We start from the raw sequence: 11,946 nt of genomic DNA, 5'->3' as shown, positions 1-11,946 counted from the left end.
ATGTTCTATATAGCTTAATATTATACATATATGACTCAGCCTTTGGGCAGAACTGTCTCCGGCTAATCCCACATTTACACTAGCATACATACATTTAGTTACATCTGCCGTGCGAATCCTATCGTAATCAATGCTAAATAAGTATGGCTTCCACGTCTTTTACTTGTTAATTCAAATCGATGTTTGCAGGCGTTTTAGCGGTTGGCTAAGTGCGGCTTAAGCTCATAATCCTTATGGCTTAATTTGTGTTATTTGGCCAGTTGGACTTATTGACTGTTAATTGTGCAGTAAAGAGAGAGAGGCAGAGAGAGAGCAAACTTTTTAGTGCATGCATGTCTGTATGCATGAGCACCCAAATATGTTTGCTGACAATAATTAAATGGGGAGCATTAAGCGGATTATTGAAATAATTTACCATCAATTGCTGTTCGGCTGAGGATTTGTGTTAAATGCGCAGCGCATGTTGATGCCGTTAAACTGAAGGAGCTAGCCACACACACACACACACACACACCCACACCCACACAAACACACACACATACATGCAGTGCCATTCAGAGCAAAGCATAAACAAAGGCCAAACACGTTTTGCCGGCTCACAGATTCAGCAGCAACATGTTGCGTGCGATGCGGCGCTTAGCAACATGCTGCGCTGCGCAGCCAAGCCGAGCAGAGTCAGCAGCAGCAACATGCGTCCAGCTGGGCCAAACGGGACATTATTGCGGCCAAGCGCAAATAGAACGACGGCGATGCTGTAACTGTAAACGACGTAACAGCAGCCGCGCAGCTCGAGCTGAGAGACAAACACAATTTGCTTGCGTATGAATGGCAAATGCTAAAGAAAACTTTAGTAAATTTTATATACTTTTCATGAGCACACACACACACTGACACAGAGAGAGAGTTGCGGGCGTGTGTGTGTGGCTGTGGTTGTGGCTGCGTGTGTTAGCTGCCTTGGGTGGGCGGCAGTGGGTGGGCTGCGGGCTTCATGCGTGCCTTGCAAATCACGTCTTGATATTTACAAATGGTTTCTTGTAATTAAATTAACACAAAACGTGACATTGTCACTGCCGCAGATTTTTAAGCGACACACGCAAAACACGCCTGGCGCACAGCGGGGGACAGACATCTAGCGAGGCCGAGGCAGACAGACAGACAGACAGACACAAATCAGGACGAGCAGCAAAGACACAATGCAGCCAGCGCCCTGTGTCCCCAGAGGGGGCGTGGCAGACGCGTCGCCTCAAGTTGAGAGCCGAAATTGTAACTTTCTTTACTTAACATTACTTTTCTCTTGTTTGTTGTTGTTGTTGTTGCTGCTGCTGTTGTTGTCTCGAAATGAAATTTAAAACACAAATGAGCAAAAGTGCGTGACGCTCGCTCCCTCCGCCTGCTGAGCTGTCTGTCTGCGTGTGTCATTGGGGATCCAGTGGTGCGATGCCTGGACCGACAGAAGCGGCCTTAAAGTGTAGTTAGTGTAGCGGTGTTTACACGTATGTGTGTCGGTGTGTGCATGTGTGTGTGTGTGTGTGTAAAATGCGCCTTACAAAGATTAGAAATGTAATTTACAATTTACAGCATGCTCGCAAATAAATGTCGACTTCTTTTTATACAGCCACTTATGGCGAGCACCACCCCCTTAGGTACTCACACACCCACCCACCCACCCACACACACACACACACTCACTCACTCACCTTGCGCCCCACACCCTTAAGCACACGTACGAGCCTCTGCTCACAAAACGATACAATATGTGTATCAAAACACATGAGCTGAATGCGAGCTAGAGACGGACATGGAGACGCAAGTGTTGGATGTCGACGTGAATTGCTTGCTGACGGAGTGAAGCGTATGGGCAATGGGGAGAGGTGGGGCAACTGGGTTGGCCGTGCTACTGGAGCAGGCATCATCAGCCTCGGCAGCGGCGAAAAAAGATTGACAGTTGTTGGCGCAGAAATGTGCAAACAAAACACAAAAGTAGCAACAAAAGTTTTCCAAATAAAGGCACAAAATAAAAACCGAAACGCATTTAAGGCTACAGGGTGATCCGGGCTGAGGATGACTATACATAGATGGATCTCAATATAATTATATTAATGTAATACAAATTAATATATACATATGTATCAGGTATACAAAAACATTAAAAATTAATCGAAAAATATAAAATAATAGATTGAAAAATAATCGATATAGAAAACTCTGTAAATGGAAGTTATCGACAAGTATAAAATTAGATTGGATTTAATTGAACAAATTGAGCGTTATCGATCAATATAAAGTTAATAATTAAGTCAGTAATCGATATAGTTAAGAGCTATCGGTCAGAAAAAAAATAAAGGTCATAATCTATAGAAGTGGAACTTATCGATAAGTATCAAATAAACAAAACATAATACTACCCGATATATCTGTGAACTAACGATCAAATAAATAATTTTATATATAGAACAATAAGTTAGATTGAAGGTTATTGAAAAATGGATTCAATTGAATGATATCGATTAGTATCGGAGCATTTAACAATACCAGCTCATTAGTTCTCCAGTTCGTAGCTCCGGCAGATGTGAATCACCCTGTAGCCTGACTGACTACTGAAATGTATATGCGAAGCAAAAGAAATCTGAAAATTCCTTATCGCACCTCAGTGTGCTGCATTAAGTGGGCCTGTGGCACGTTTACGTACACCTGCCGCACACCCACAGCGTGTAGCTAAAGCGGGCAGAGCAGCCGGTGGGGCAGCCGGTGGGGCAGCGGGCGAGCGAGTGGTAAGTCACTGTTGGCGTTGCAAGCGACCGATTAACTACCCGCCAGCGTCAACGTCAACACGAAAGTATTTTCACATACCAACAGCGCTATACATTCGCAGGACAGAGAAACGAGCTACAGGACTCTGCAGTGACGGGGCTGTGCGGCAGAGGGCTTGGGGTGGGGAGGGGGGGTAAGCGATGTGGAGCGGCAACGTGTTGAGAGAGGCAAATGTGTATCTTGAACGTGCTGCGGCTTGTGGGCCCGCCTCCGCGCCCGATCCCCGCAATCTGGCCAGCAAAAGCAGCCATTGAGCAACTACATACATATTTCACAATTTTTTATTTGCCATCCTGGCACTGGCACTGGCACTGGCACTGGCGTTGGCAATCGCAATCGAATCATTGGTCAGTTCTGAATGCCAGCGGCTAAAATGATGTTGTGCTCTGCTCGATAGATGTGCTGTCTAAGTAAACAGGTCATTGGGCAGCTCAAGCACAAGGCGACGTGCCTGAATTTCAGCCAGCAGCTCAGACTCGGCCCACAAGGTGTCACGGCTGAAGTGGGCCAACTTTCGCTCTAGCTGTGTTAGCCTCTAAGCCATTGTAATACGCATCGACGCGGGCTTTGAATTCAGCTATGCCTCCATTTCAATTAATGTATTGTAAAGTGCAGTTGATGATCATTAAAGCTGGCTCAGTATTAAATAAAATAAAATAAAGAAAACAATTTGAATATTTATAATAATTAAAATAAATAAATAAAAATAATTAATTAAATAATAGAAAAAAAATAAATTTATTAAATAAAACATAGGTTTATTAAATAAAAATTAAACAGAAGAATAAATAAAATAAAATAAAATAATTAATAAAATTAATAAATTAAATTAGTAACAAAAATAAATAAATTTATTAAATATATATTTTTTAATTTATTCAATACAAATCAAATAAACAAAGGAATAGAAGAATAAATAAAATAAAAAAATAAAATAAAAGTAATAAATTAAATTGAGTAAATAAAATAAATAAATAGCCCTACCCTTGTACTATTCCACAATAGATATACGTCAAGCAGCAGATAATGGTCGAGAGGCTAGCTTGATTGCATGCTATTTTTATAAGCATATTTCAGTTCACATTTATAACAGAGCAACATTCTCTAGCATATTCCCTATTAAGTTACGATTCAATCAAGTTGCCTGATTTATGGCCGGGCCGAGTTCATTTGGACATTTCTAGCCGTATTCGAGGGCCTCAGCGTTTACCCAGGCGTATACTTGCTAACTACCCCACTTGTGAAGCCGCAACAACAGGGAACTCGAGCCGCTCACTGAATGAACAACAACAACTTTAGCAACAGAGAGTCCAAAAAAGCGGCAGAGAGCGAGAGAGAGAGAAAAAAACAGAATGAAAGGAAGGAACGATACAAACCAAACGGCCGAAGCGAAAGTGAAGTGCATAAATTTTACACCTAATTAAAAAGTAAATGTTCTTTTATGCAAATCAAGTTGTAACCAAATAAATTACCCCACCGCCAGCGGACAGCGGCGGCCGGGCACTAAAAGCGATTGAAAGAGAACAGCGGCAAATCCGTGGAGAAACAAGAGACGAGAGACGAGACAACAATAAACAGAAAACTGAAAACAGAAAACAAAAGTTGAGCGAGATGCGGGAGAGGGGCGGGCAGGGGGAGAAAGGGGAGTTGCGGGATGCCAAAGGGAGAATAAAGCAAAAAGCTCGACCATAAGCTGATATACACACACGCACACACACACACACACACACACACTAAGGCACCCACCAGGCACACACACCCACATACATACACACAAACACGTTATGGAAGATGGCGGCATCTCAGCTCGACAGCGTGTTAATCACACTTAATCTCATTTTTATTTCTGGGTCAGCATCTTTATTTATTTATTTTATTTTTATTTTTTTTTATTCTTGTTTTCGCTCTTGTTGCCTTCTCGCTTTAACTTTGACTATCCCTCTCTCCTTCTCTATCTTTCTCTCTCTCTTGTTCTCACTCTTTCTTTGTCTTCGTGGCATGCAAAGCTAAACTAGGCACGCCCCCCGCTTCTCGCTTGGCCCGCCCCGCCGTAAATATCCTTGACAAATCTTTTTGCCCTTTCGGCGCGCGAAGCGCAAATAAAAAGACATTAATTCGTTGTCGTTGTCCTTGTGGGTGAGCCGCGCAGTCGCTGCCCGCGCTCCCTCCACTGCCTACGATGACGCCGCCGCCGCCGCCGCCGCCGCCGCGTCAGCCACTGCCTCAGGTGCCGTCGCCTTTCTTTTTTCTCCCGTTTTTTATAGCCAGGTAATTTACGTAACGAACCTGACACTTTCTAATTTATAGCATCGAGCAGCAACAGCAGCAGCAACAGCAGCAGCAGCAGCAGCGGCGGCAGCGGCTGCGGCAGCGTCTGCGCCGTTCCATAGGCCAGCCCAATGACAATGGCAGCCAAGTCGAAACGCTGCTCCTGATGATGACGATAATCGGGCTGATGGCGCTGATGAAGATGATGATGGCGCTGCGAAATGGCGATAGTCTAGCCGCCTGCCATTTCCATTTGTGCCGTTAACCGCGTGAACTTAACAGCTGCAGGGCACAGGGCGAGCAGCTGGCGGTGGGGGTGACGGGTAGCGGGCTGGGGGAGGGCTCGTTATGGAGTCAGGGGCTTGTGGCATCATCTAGGCCTATCGCCGCGAGCCACATTACTTTGAGGGTCAACATGTTAGCTGACAGGCATTATTGGAGGTCGAATGCCATTTGCACTATGCCAGGGATTACGCAAATTTCAATAATTAAGATCGTTGCGCAACTTTGCGAGGGGCGGAGGTGTAGGTATTGTTGCGGGAAATGTCTAAAGTCTTGGAATTATTTGTAGTCTTAAAGTCTTTGTCTGACAATAAAGAGTGACTGAGCAAATGCCAAAAGCTTTAATTTGTTTTAGAGTTTTGTGACAAACTCTTCTTGAATAAAATAAATAAATAAGATAATAGTAAAATAAAGAAATAAATAAAACTATTCTGAAGTCTGCCTAAATATCAGAATATACTTTTTACAAATGACTGATGTTACAGAAAAAATATATATATTAAAAAAAAAAAAAATAGAATATTTAAAAACCAGGAAACATTTGTGTTAAATAAAAACCCAAACCACCATAATGGTAATAATATTAATAGAATAATAATAATATAATATTAAAAAAAAAAACAATAATTATTTTTTGTTGATTATAATTATTTTGTATTTTTTTTTTAATTTATTTATTTATTTTATTTTTATTTTTATTTTTTCAATTTAATTTATTTATAAATACATTCGTGTCACATAAATCCCAGGGCACAAAATTCGTTATCATGTTAATAATATAATATTACTTTAAAAATATATTTTAAATAATAATAATATATACTTTAAATAATATAAATATATACTATAGGTAATATATAATGATATTTTTTCCAGTTAATTAATTAATTAATTAATTAAAAGTTATTAAAAATATAAAAAGAGTTTTCTGGAATTTTAATAATATATATACATTTTTTTATTTAAAAACATTTTTTAGTAATTTTCGAATTTTATTTGATATTCTTTTATTTATTTTTACATATAGTATATAAATATTGTTGTGTTTGTTATTATATTGTTATTCTTCAATCCTTGTACAAATATCAGATATGCAAAGCCAAATCTATGAAATTGTTTTTGTTAGAGCTGCTCTGTAAACAATAATTGATGTTATTTTAATTTGTGGCAGCAAAATAAATTGAATAGCAGCAAAAAGGAGGAACAAAAATTGATCAAATCAAATAATAAACAGAAAAATAGAAAGCATAACAATCAAATCAAAGTGAATAACAATTGTGGTCAAATCAAATTTGAGAGAAAACAAAAAGACTAAACAGGAGATGTATAAGCTATGCTGACCTATCTAAAAACGCTATAGGATTATCTATGTAGGATTATAGTCGAAGCTTTTACCTACTTTGTTAGCTGCATCGCATAACGTCTTTCCGATGTTCAGTCAAATAATGTAGGGCAAGGCCCACGCGGCTCTCGACTTGAATAGGAATCTTTTGTGGGAAACTTTGTTGTTGTCGGGGTCAGCGATTTACATGCGATTCAAATTCCACCTCACAAGCCGATTAACATAGTCGTTACTTTTTCAAGCAGCCACATATGAATAGTTTTCCAGCTCTAAAGTAAACTCTGTTTCCATTTTAAATGCTCCGGTAAAATGAGAAGCAAAAAAATAAAGACAGAAAAAAATAATAAGAGTTTTTTAACTAAAGCTTTCCCCATATCTATCAAGTGCGTTTACAGCTGTAATGGCAAGTTTTTTGGCCCTCGAGCAGTTAAGGACTGCTGGACGCAACAAAAAAAGTGTGTAAGTGTGCGTGCGTGTGCGTGCGTGTGTGTGCGTGTGTGGGGGAGACACAAGCCGAGCGCAGCTCAAAAAAAGTGTGGCAAAGGGCGAACCAAATCCTCACCTAATATGCAAATTTAATGAAGTAATTCAAAGGGTCCAAATGGCATAGTGGATGCCTGGGCGCTTGAAAGGGGAGCCTACTGTAGCTGTGGCACGAGCGTGTTGGGGCAAGCATTTTATTTTAATTTAGCAACCAGCGTTGGGTCAACACCTACCGAGAGAGGCTGGCCGGGGTGGGAGTGGGCCGGCAGGGAGTGCGAGTGCGAGTGGGAAGACAGCTGAAATAATTCACGCAATTTGCCACACATTTTGGCTGGCGCCCAGACAGACTCGGACACGCATACAGGCACAGTCACAGTCACAGTCATAGACACAGACCCGGATCCAATCAAACTCAGAGCAACTTTGCCTGTTGGTTAATTAATAAAATGACCTCTGCCGTAGTTCGTTTTTTTTTTTTTTTTTTTTGTAGTGTCTGCTCTCGCTTTTTGTGCGGAATTCACGATGTTTGAGAAACCTAGTGGACGGCTGAAGACAATGGCTCAGCAGCAGGTTGTCAGACCAAAAAAAAAAAAAAAAAAAAAAATAAAGAACAAAATACAAATGAAAGGAAAATGAAAAATAAGGAGAGGCAATGCCAAAATAGAAATTAAGAGTTAATTGCATTGCTATTAAATTTAATTGTCGCGCTGCGCTCATCACGCCCACACACACACACACACAGAGAGAAGAAAAAGAATAAATCGAAAAAAAAAAATGCGAAACGAGGCATTAAGATGAATGTGTGCTGGGTGTGAATGAAATGAATGGCATTCAACGGCACTCACACACACACACAAACACACACACACGCGCACAGAGGGTGCGGTGCACGTATGTGTGCAGGGGCGGGGCTGGAGATGCACGCTTAGGCTCAATGGCATTTGCGGCACGGCTCAGTTAAGATTGAAAGACAAATTTGTTATGCTCAAGAATGAAATCAAGGGCGTTTGAACTGTAATTAAAATTCCGGAAATGCGCACTCAACGAATTCGAAAAAATATATCTAAAATAAAAAGCCTTTGATATGTATTTAAATGTAGACAAATAATAAAAAAAAAATATGATGAAAGAAATAGCGTAAAATTGCAATTAAAGGGCAATCAAGTGTGGCTTTTACTTAAAACTTAACTATTTGAGTTGATTGAAATAGATTTGAGAAGAATGAACTAGGTGCGCTCCAAAAGTATCGCGAATTTACTAATGTTTAGTCATGCAAAACTCTTTAAATTAATTCCCTTCAGTTGTTATAAAGTTCTTAATATTTATTTTCCTTTTCTCTTTCTGTAATCTTGTTGAATTTCAGTTTCGATGAAGGCTTTTATCATGTTCGAAATTGCAGCGAAACGTCGCCCTTTTATGAGCCTCTTCAGTTGCGTTAACAACAAAAAGTCAGATTACGCTCTGTATGGAACTGCATTGTTTCTGGCCAAAAATGTATTACAAAGTCTTTCTTGGAATGGGCAAAAATCGAAGGCGAGTCCCTCAGCAAAATAGCTGTCAAACATTTACTGAGCATTCCAAATGGCCCGAATTGCCGGCATGAGTGAGGAACTCAAGTGCGAGTAGCTCCACAGAGGACAAGAAAACATCAAAAGTCGAAAATCTCGTATACATAAACCGCACAAATTCAGCACTCAGGATTATTTTTTAACTCTATTGGTGGGCTCCATAACCCGTTTACTGCTTGGGCGAGAGACTTTGTTCAAGCCAACATAAGCTGTATTATTTTCATTATTTTCAAGGTTAAATAAGGTATCGAGCAGACTAGTTTTCGTAAGCTCTGATTAAGGCATTGGATTGGTCATGGATGAATATATTGACTATGTTTAATATAAAAACTCATTTACTGTAAATTGCGACAATATTGTTAATTTTTACTTTAGATAATCTTGTCTATATTCAAGGCAAACAAGTTTTTTTCCCAAATTATAATTCCTTTTTCAGCTGGTTATAATATCTTATTCCCTCATGGTAATAATTTCAAATTTATTGAATTCATTATTAAAGAATACCATTTGTTTTTTAAAGTTTGCTGTAGCTAATTATTGAATCTTCTCTAATATAAAGAGCTACTAAAAAATCTTAAAATATAGTTAAAAATAACATAAATATGGAGTCTACCCATCCAAGTTTCATTCATCCCTGGTTTGGCATCGGTGAAAGCAGGATCGGCTGGGCAGGAACTGTTCGAGTGCAAATATTTCTTCACGGCCCGTTATTTCTTGACAAGGAAACGAGCCAGGGTAAATGAATAAATTAATTACCTGTAGAGTCGTACGTATTTACGATTCGATTCGTTAAAGACTTTTGTTGCGATCCCTTGTGATTGGCATGCCGAAAATTATCATAATTTGATGTTCACTTGCCAAATGACGAATTCATACGCCACGTTGGCCCGCAATGTTGGCTGCTTGCAAAGTCCTCGTGGACGTGGCTGTGGATGTGGGCGTGGCGCGTCGTGTGTGCAGCATAATTGAAAGCTGCATGCGTCAACATAATTTTCTGACAACTTTAGTTAAGCATGTAAATTAAGTTAAAAATAACGATGACATTGGTTACATAAGCGCAAATGCATGCACAAGCTGCAGCAAAACTGAGCGGAGCGCAGCTAAGCAGCAGAGCTGTTGCAGAGCGGGCTGCCCTGCCCTGGCCTGGCATGAGATGGGCTGGCCTGGGATGGGCCAGCGCCAGCGCCAGTGCCAGTGCCAGTGCCGAGGCATGCCACAAACGGAACACTGGCTGGTGGCCCGACCCTCTACCGGCCGTCACTTTGCGCATTTTTCTGTTGGAGCACTGGCACGGCTGCTCGTAATTGGAGCGTGGAATATCACTCTTCATGTTATGACATTTTTTCGCCAACAGCGAATTAATTGTGCACAGCAAGAAATTTTACTGTGAGATTTTTATATGATCCCAAGGATGAGAATTTACTTTGCTTTGATACTAAACAAAAAAAAATATATATATCAGAAAATAAAAAGAAATAAATGAAATAAATTAACTAGAAAAAATTGTTATTTTGTATATATTGAATAAATTGAAAAATTAAACTTAATTATAAATAGAATTGAAATGTAAATTAATTAAGTAGTTTAATTAAAAGTGGAGATAAACATTTTTAGAAGGAAATATGTAATTAAATTAAATTGTAAGTTAAATAAATTAAATTAGAGCTATATGGATATTAAACTATTAAATAATCTAAATAAAATGGTGAATTAAATCACTTTAAATTTCAAATTATATTTAAAAATAAATAAATTTAAATATAAATAAAGAATAAAATAAGTTATGCAATATGGATTAAAATAAATAATTTAATTTAATTCAGTTAAAATTCAAATCGCATTATATGTAAGCCAAATCAAATTACCTCACATCCAAATCGACTATAATTTTATTTACAATTTGCAATAACATGGAATTCAAATATGATTAATAAGTAAAATTAAATGTAAAATAAATAATATTGAATTTTTAAATAAAATTAAGTGCAAATTAAATGTATTTCTTTTATATCTAAATAGAGTTTTTTTTTATTCAAAGATAAAATGTTACTCATTATATGAGTTGTTGTTCAATGGTTTTGGCAGAAGCTAATCAAGCGGCTCTGTTGCTCAGTAAACTAATGCAAATCAGAAGTCAACGAAAATTGTTTGCAGTGCAGTATCTTGCCTACGTTCAAAGTATTTTCATGCAGCCCACACCGACTCTACCTGAGCTCGCTGTGCTGCAGTGTTGCGGCTACCGCAGAGGCTGCGTGGCTGTGGTAACGTACACACTCACACACACACACTTACATCGGCTTTTGCAACTATTGGGCGGGGGCGGATGGTGCGATATGCAAAGCAAACCGTTAAGCAGCAAAAGAAAGCGACGCCAAGGTTACCAACGCTACCCGACCATATATTTCATATGCGCATGCTATTAGTGTGCATATATAAATGTGTGTGTGTGTATGCGTGTGTGCATGCCTGCGAAGACACACTAAGACACCTACCTTCACACACACACATACGCCCACGCCCATAGACATTGTGCTAGTTTGTAGACGTTAGTCGTAAGGCTAAGACAAAGCATATAACGGCAATGTTCACAATTTCTTGGCTGGCAGCGCGCACCCTTTGCTCTCTCGCTCTCTGCACGAGCCAGAAGGAAGAATGCAAAAATATATATGTATAAATGTATGGAAAAAAATAGATATAAAAAGACAGAGAGCAGCAGGGAAATTAGATGAAAAATGTTTGCTCGTTAGCCGTGGCAAGTCAAAGAATAAAAGACACTTGCTTGCCATCTGTATTTAACAATAGCGGAATGCATGCGCGCACATCGGGCGTATGCGTGATATGTGAATGCAAACTGACTAAGCAGCACCACAGCAGCGTAGGTTGCCCGTCATTATTAGTTACTCTATTTCTATATTTGTAGTTGTAGTTTTAAGTTCCAATAACTGCTATATTACTATAATAATATATATGTATATATATAATACTCATTTAAAAAAAAAAAAACGAAAATATATAATATGCAGTCTGCACATAATTATGTATGTGCTTAGCAGAGTGAATGAGATAGCTGCCACGAAGTGGGATGCGACGAGATTTGATGTCATTGATGTGAAAGCAAAAGGAATGTAAATCAATGTACACGCTCGGCTCTGCTCCGCTTGGATCTCTTTGAAGTGCATGCACAGAGGTAGC

The sequence above is a fragment of the Drosophila navojoa genome, chromosome X (assembly GCF_054131105.1).
Source record: "Drosophila navojoa isolate 15081-1374.11 chromosome X, UAZ_NAV_1.0, whole genome shotgun sequence".
In the NCBI taxonomy this organism is placed as follows: Eukaryota; Metazoa; Arthropoda; class Insecta; order Diptera; family Drosophilidae; genus Drosophila; species Drosophila navojoa.
Note: the sequence above shows the minus strand (reverse complement) of the source record.